The following is a 6552-nucleotide window of genomic DNA, read 5'->3' on the forward strand; positions in this document are numbered from 1 at the left end:
GAACTGCATTCAGTGTTGGCCCTGCCTTCTCTGTTGGGCTGGAGGTCAGGGTCGGGGTTTTCCCTGAGTTAGGGCATTAGGGCCCCGTGGGCAGCACTGAAGTTTTCAAATGCCTGCAGGGGTCAGACAGGCACCATAAAGAGTGAAGGAAATCAGGAGATAGAGACTTCCTGGGGTGGGCAGAGGTGTGGGGTAGTGGGTCTTGGGGGGTTATGATGCCCACGCCCCAGTTGAAGTTGCCAGAGTAGCAGTCCCACCCCAGCAGGTTTTCTTCGAGGTTGTACACAGACCCCGTGTAGCCAGATTTTCTGATTTTTTTCAAGAGAAGCCAGAAATCTCATTTCCTTTGGGTAGCATCTCCTGAGTTTTTCTCTTTTTTTAAAGTTAGCTCAATTTATTTTTAAATAGTCTGACAATGCTTTTGGACACTGGTCATCAGTTTGCAATCCTTGGCCTTTGGGGAATCCGCACCTGACTTCCTCCTCCTCTCTCTGCTCTGCCTTTCTCCTCCTCTTATCCTGCTTGTTCTCCCGTCATCTGAATTGCCTTTCTCTCTTTTTATCCCCTGAGACATTTTTAAAAATCATGCTGTAGGCCAGATTCCAGTGTCATGCATAAAGGTTTTTCTTTACGCCTTGGGAATATTTATTTCTGCCCAAAGATCTCCAGCCCTATTTCATTCCCTTCTCTTATGCTACTGGATTGAGCACCCCCTCTCCATTGCTTCTTCAGCAGGACCTAAAAGTCTCACCCGATCCCTTTAACCTGTGGTTCCCCTGTATTGTGCCTCTATTAGCAACAACGTTTATCTTCTGACTCAGTGTTTCCCCATGACCATGTTCCTGTTCTTTGCTTTTATCAACAGCAATATCCCAAAAATAATGACCATTTTTCTGCCTTTACCCCTAAACTCCAGTTTCACCACACCCTGGGGCCAGAAACCCACAGCTGTAGTCCACAGGAGACTATCACTGAGGACCCATCTCTCTTTCGCGGGATGAAAGTCATTTTTGTGTGGTTGGGTTGCTGTGCTTAGTCGTCGCTCAGTCGGGTCCAACTCTTTTCGACCTTATGGACTATATAGCCCACCAGGCTCCTCTGTCTATGGGGATTCTCCAGGCAAGAATACTGGAGTGAGTTACCATGCCCTCCTCCAGGGGATTTTTCCAACTCAGGGATGGAACCCAGGTCTCCCGCATTATAGGCAGATTCTTTACTGTCTGAGCCAGCAGGTAGGAGGGAACAAGTTAAGAAGCAGGGGCAGTGATGAGAAGCACTTGATCCAAGCAGGGAGCCATGCAGAATGTGCAGTCTGTGTACGCAGCCTGAGCCCACAATTACCTGCTTCCATGCAGAGCTGAACCGTTGCCATGGGAAACAGAAGCAGCCAGGCTCCTCCATCAACCTGCACACGCCAGCAACCACTAGCGCAGAGGTGCATTCTCAATGGATTCGATGGTCTTTCCCAGGGCGTATATGTCAGGAGTCACAGCAAAAGCCCTGGCATGGAGGGCATGGGCTCCCAGCTCCCAGCCCCTAGCCCCAGAGCTCTGTTTACTCACTTTGTTGGGGTGTCAGGGAGATGAACATTCCAGTGTTGTCCTGTGATTCTTTTGGGCCCAGATTAACTCGAGAGGTGCAAGGTATGCATCATTGTTTCAGATACGAGGCCCAATCAATGGCCATGACAAAAACCATTAGAGCCTCTGAAGTGGCCCACCCTGGGAGTCTTCTGGATGGAAGGGTATTGAAGATGTATACATGTCACCAGTGCCATTCTGGGGCTGACAGACAGAAACACACAGGCTCTCTGCTTTTGCAAGTGCCAGAGAAACCGATGCAGGCGATGAGCACCTCAGCGTTGTTCTGTTTCTCCCCTCCTTCCCTGCGTGGGGAGCACTCGCCTGGCCTGATATCACAAGATCTCCAGTAAGGGAGACCAGCTCCATTGGCGCCTGCCCACCAGGCCCACTGCTGACGCACTTTCTCTGCTCCTCTAGCCCGTTCTGCTAATCCCCTGCGGAAACCTAATCTGCACCCATCGGCCTCTCGCTGACTTCAGGGCTTGGTGGGAATCTCATTCTAGAGGCAATCTGGAGAAAGGGCAGAGGAGGCCTAGAAAACAAGCGTGAGGCTGGGAGACAGCAGACCTGTGGCCTGGCCTGCTCCCCTGACCTCGCTGGGGACCGCAGAGGTGACGTGGGCTGGCTGAGAAGCTCAGTTCTAAGGCTCCTCTAGCCCACAGTCTCTGGAAGGAAGGCAAAGGAGAGTGGCCGAGCCCGCCCTGGGCGCTGGCATTCTGCAGCCGCCCAGGAGCCCCCAGAGGGGGACATGAGGAGAATGGAGCATTTCTTGTCCTTTCTTTTTTTCTTTTTTTTTCAAACTCTTGCAAACTTCATAAATTGGTTGGGAACACACTGTTCTCTGAGCCTGCCAAAATAGCTCGAGCAGCGCCGAGAGGTGGAATGAGTTCCTCATCATTTTGTTTTCATCGCTCTTGCCTTGGGAAAGCCAGCGAACACCTTCCTCTCTGAAAGCAACCTTCACACAAGAAAGGAAAGATTAATGAAAGCTATCGGGATAAACCGAGCAGCGTCTACAGAACAATTCAGTCTGGCTCGGCATTGTCTGTGAGGCCTGGCAGCCCTTTCACAGCCAGTCCTGTTCCTCTCCTGGACCCGAGCCTTGGCTAACAGATCAATTCTTCAAAAGCCCGGGGTGGCGCAAGTCCATGCAGCTGTTCTGTTAAGAAGATGCTCAAGCTCCTGTCCTCCATGAGATGAGGGATTCAGATCCCTCAGACCATTGTTAACAAAAGCTTTCTTTCTGCCATTTCTGTTCATGGGTAAACTGTCAGGGATAGAAACAGGGACTTCAAGTTTCCTCTGGTCTCATCTGTTTATTCCAATTTTCTAATACTTAATTTTTTCTTAAAAAAAAAAAAAACAATTTCAAAGTCAAGATTATTCTGAAAGTTTACTTACAGGTTCCTCTCAGGTTCTCCTCTGGGTGCAGCAAGGCCCTTCCCAAGGGCTCTGAGTCTTGATATACAAGAGGGAAAAAGGAAGCAGAAGTAACAGGAGGGTCACATCGCCATGAATCAACCTCTTTAATTCCCCACAGAAGTGACTAAGTGATTTAATATTAACAAAGGGGTTAACTGATGCAAAGGAACTACTTATTTCTTTCTAGTGTTTTTCTCGGAATAGATGTTGCAGAAATCAGTTCTAGAAAATAATAAAATAGGGTATTTTCAAACACCAGGGAGTGAGTTATGAAAACTTGGTTGGTCTCTTGCCTTTTTCCTCTTCTTTCATCACTCATACTCCCTACCTCCATCCCTACCCCAGAGAGGAGACCAAACATTCGCCATCCCCACTCCCATCCACAGATGAAGAGGCAAGAAGGAGCCGCCTCTGTTTTGAATGACCCAAGACACTGTAGAAATCTGTGTCATATGTCTCCATCTTGCTGGGACTTCCCAATGTAGACATTTAGATTCAATTCAAGAGAACCAGCTTGTGGGGTTGCAAGGAATTAGCAAAGCCCAAAACCCTTCCACAAAAGTGCTCTTCTCCTATTCACCAAAACCCGCAATATACCTGTAAGAACTTTTATCTTAAAAATGCACACATTCCAGTCAAAATGCAAGCATTTCTGAGAAGGGTCAATGCAAAGGAAAATCTAAAACAAGTAACTGTATAGCTGGGACATTAAAAACTCATGTCAAGTTCAGTGAAGATACACAAACATTTGATGTTTGGGAAACACAGCTGTCCATCAATAAGCAGTAGGGGATTCAGCAAATTTTGTGAGTAAATTAACATTACAAAAAGCCAGTGAGCCTCACTGGAGAGAGTTGGAGGGGAGTGAGTGAACGCAGGAACAGGCAGCTGAGTTAGGAGGTAGGACAGTGTATTAGTCAGGGTTCTCCAGAAAAACTGAACCGATAGGCTGTGCGTGTGTGGAAAGAGACAGGTTTATTTTGAGGAACTGACTCACATGATTGTGGAGCTGGCACCTCTAAAGTCAGCAGGGTGGGCAAGCAGGCTGGAGACCCAAGAAAGAGTAATGTTGTAGCTGGGGTCCAAAGGTGGGTTGCAGGCTGAATTCTTTCTTCCTTGGAGGACCTCAGTCTTTTCTCTCCTAAGACCTTCAACTGATTGGACAAGGCCTACCCACATCCAAGAGGATAATCTGCTTTGCTCACAGTCTACTGACTTCATTGCCCATCTAGTCTTAAAAAACATCTTCAGAGTAATGTCTGGATTCATGTTTGACCCAATATCTGGGTACTGTGGCCTAGTCAAATTGAAACAGAAAATGAATCATCACAACCAGATTGAGTAATACTAAGGCAAGACAAAAACATAGGGGCTCTGCTTGTTCACTTTAGATTGTAAAAGGTGAATGACAGAATTTGGTATCTGGGGGAGAGGGGAAAAAAGGAATCAGTGATGATCAGAGCTTCCCACCTGAGCCAGGTAGAGCATGGAAGCACTGGTTCCTAAGGAATGTGGCTGGAGAAACAAGGTCCCAGACAGATGACCAGATGGAAATATCCATCCTCTGAATGGGCAGGAATGTGGGCCTGGGCACAGGAGGGGACATGAGGCAGAAAGACAGAGCTGAGAGTTAGCCGGGAGAGATGCCGGGAGCCAGTGTGAGGAACTCCGCCCATGGCAAAGGTCGTGAGGAAGGAGGCTCAGCATACGCAAAGGCGGGATTGAGCCTCAGGAGTCCCCCTGGAAATTCTCGAGCATCTACCCCCAAAACCAGAGTCTGCCTACTTTACTGCTTTATGCTCTCACCTACACCTCTGACTTTATGGGGGGACTGTCCCCCACCACCTCCCTCTGAAAAAGAGTTTACTTATAGCTCCAGTTAATAAAGTTCCTGGGCGTGACAAGAGTGTTTCAATCTACAAACTCCTTTGGAAGTCCTCCAGCCTGCCTGAACAGGTTCTTCTAGCCACATGTGATTGTTCACAGCCTCCCAACCGTGAGAGGCATGAGATGTTCTAAACTGTCTAAATACAGATTCCTTTGAGCAGTTAAAAGATTGATTAGAAATTGTATTGGTGAAGGGTTTTTCACTTGTTGGGCCAATGTTTGCTACCAAGTTTCCATATCTCTTACCTACTGTGTCCCTGGGAATGTACTGATTAATATAATTGGTGTAAGTAGTAGCTTTAATGTTTGTAAGCTTGGACCCTTGAGTTAATTCTTTTCTTGTTATAGCCCACCACACCTTTGCCCTATAGGAATGCAACTTTATCTAACGTTTTTGGAGTGTGGCGCCTGACTTTAGAATAATCACCTTTAGAGAAAAATAAGTTTTCTGGATAAAGGATCTTAAAATGTCGACAGGCCCCCTGGCCAGAAGATGATGTAAATCACCTAAACTTTTGTATATGATAAGTTTGAAAGCCTGGCTTCGATAAGGATCAAGGACTGCTGACCTTCCCCCATTATCCTCTATGCATAACTTAAGGTATAAAAACTACTTTGGAAAAATAAAGTGCGGGTCTTGTTCACTGAAACTTGGTCTCCCCATGTCGTTCTTTCTCTCACCTTCTGGCTGAATTCCCATCTGGAACGTGGAGGCTTGTCAAGCCTACTAATTATGCCTGGGCTTCTAAGATCTGACGGGGGAGGCCTTAGTGTCTCCTCTCCTTCCGGAGAATGGGAGGATGCCTGCGGCCTACGTAGGTGACGCAAATTCCTTATTTTGGAATTTTATTAGCTTTCCACATAAACCAAGTTATTCAGCCTCTTTTCTCCGCTGAATTTTCCTGCTGAGCTATCCTTATTCTATTACTCTTTATATCTCTCAGATCAGATCAGATCAGATCAGTCACTCAGTCGTGTCTGACTCTTTGCGATCCCATGAATTGCAGCACGCCAGGCCTCCCTGTCCATCACCAACTCCTGGAGTTCACTGAGACTCACGTCCATTGAGTCAGTGATGCCATCCAGCCATCTCATCCTCTGTCATCCCCTTCTCCTCCTGCCCCCAGTCCCTCCCAGCATCAGAGTCTTTTCCAATGAGTCAACTCTTTGCATCAGGTGGCCAAAGTATTGGAGTTTCAGCTTTAGCATCATTCCTTCCAAAGAAATCCCAGGGCTGATCTCCTTCAGAATGGACTGGTTGGATCTCCTTGCAGTCCAAGGGACTCTCAAGAGTCTTCTCCAACACCACAGTTCAAAAGCATCAATTCTTCGGCACTCAGCCTTCTTCACAGGCCAACTCTCACATCCATACATGACCACAGGAAAAACCATAGCCTTGACTAGATGAACCTTTGTTGGCAAAGTAATGTCTCTGCTTTTGAATATGCTATCTAGGTTGGTCATAACTTTCCTTCCATGGAGTAAGCGTCTTTTAATTTCATGGCTGCAGTCACCATCTGCAGTGATTTTGGAGCCCAGAAAAAGAAAGTCTGACACTGTTTCCACTGTTTCCCCATCTATTTCCCATTAAGTGATGGGACCGGATGCCATGATCTTTGTTTTCTGAATGTTGAGTTTTAAGCCAACTTCTTCACTCTCC

The 6552-nt window shown here is 47.1% G+C and overlaps 1 long non-coding RNA gene across 1 annotated transcript; it reads right to left on the minus strand.

Moving 5' to 3' along the window:
- Positions 1-2358: 2358 nt before the first annotated feature.
- LOC139186953 (uncharacterized) lies at positions 2359-3084 on the minus strand. The gene is made up of 2 exons (XR_011570641.1): positions 2985-3084; positions 2359-2541 (listed from the first exon to the last, which is right to left on the minus strand). It is a non-coding gene; the product is annotated as an uncharacterized lncRNA (long non-coding RNA).
- Positions 3085-6552: the final 3468 nt, after the last annotated feature.

The sequence above is a fragment of the Bos indicus genome, chromosome 14 (assembly GCF_029378745.1).
Source record: "Bos indicus isolate NIAB-ARS_2022 breed Sahiwal x Tharparkar chromosome 14, NIAB-ARS_B.indTharparkar_mat_pri_1.0, whole genome shotgun sequence".
Taxonomy (NCBI): Eukaryota; Metazoa; Chordata; class Mammalia; order Artiodactyla; family Bovidae; genus Bos; species Bos indicus.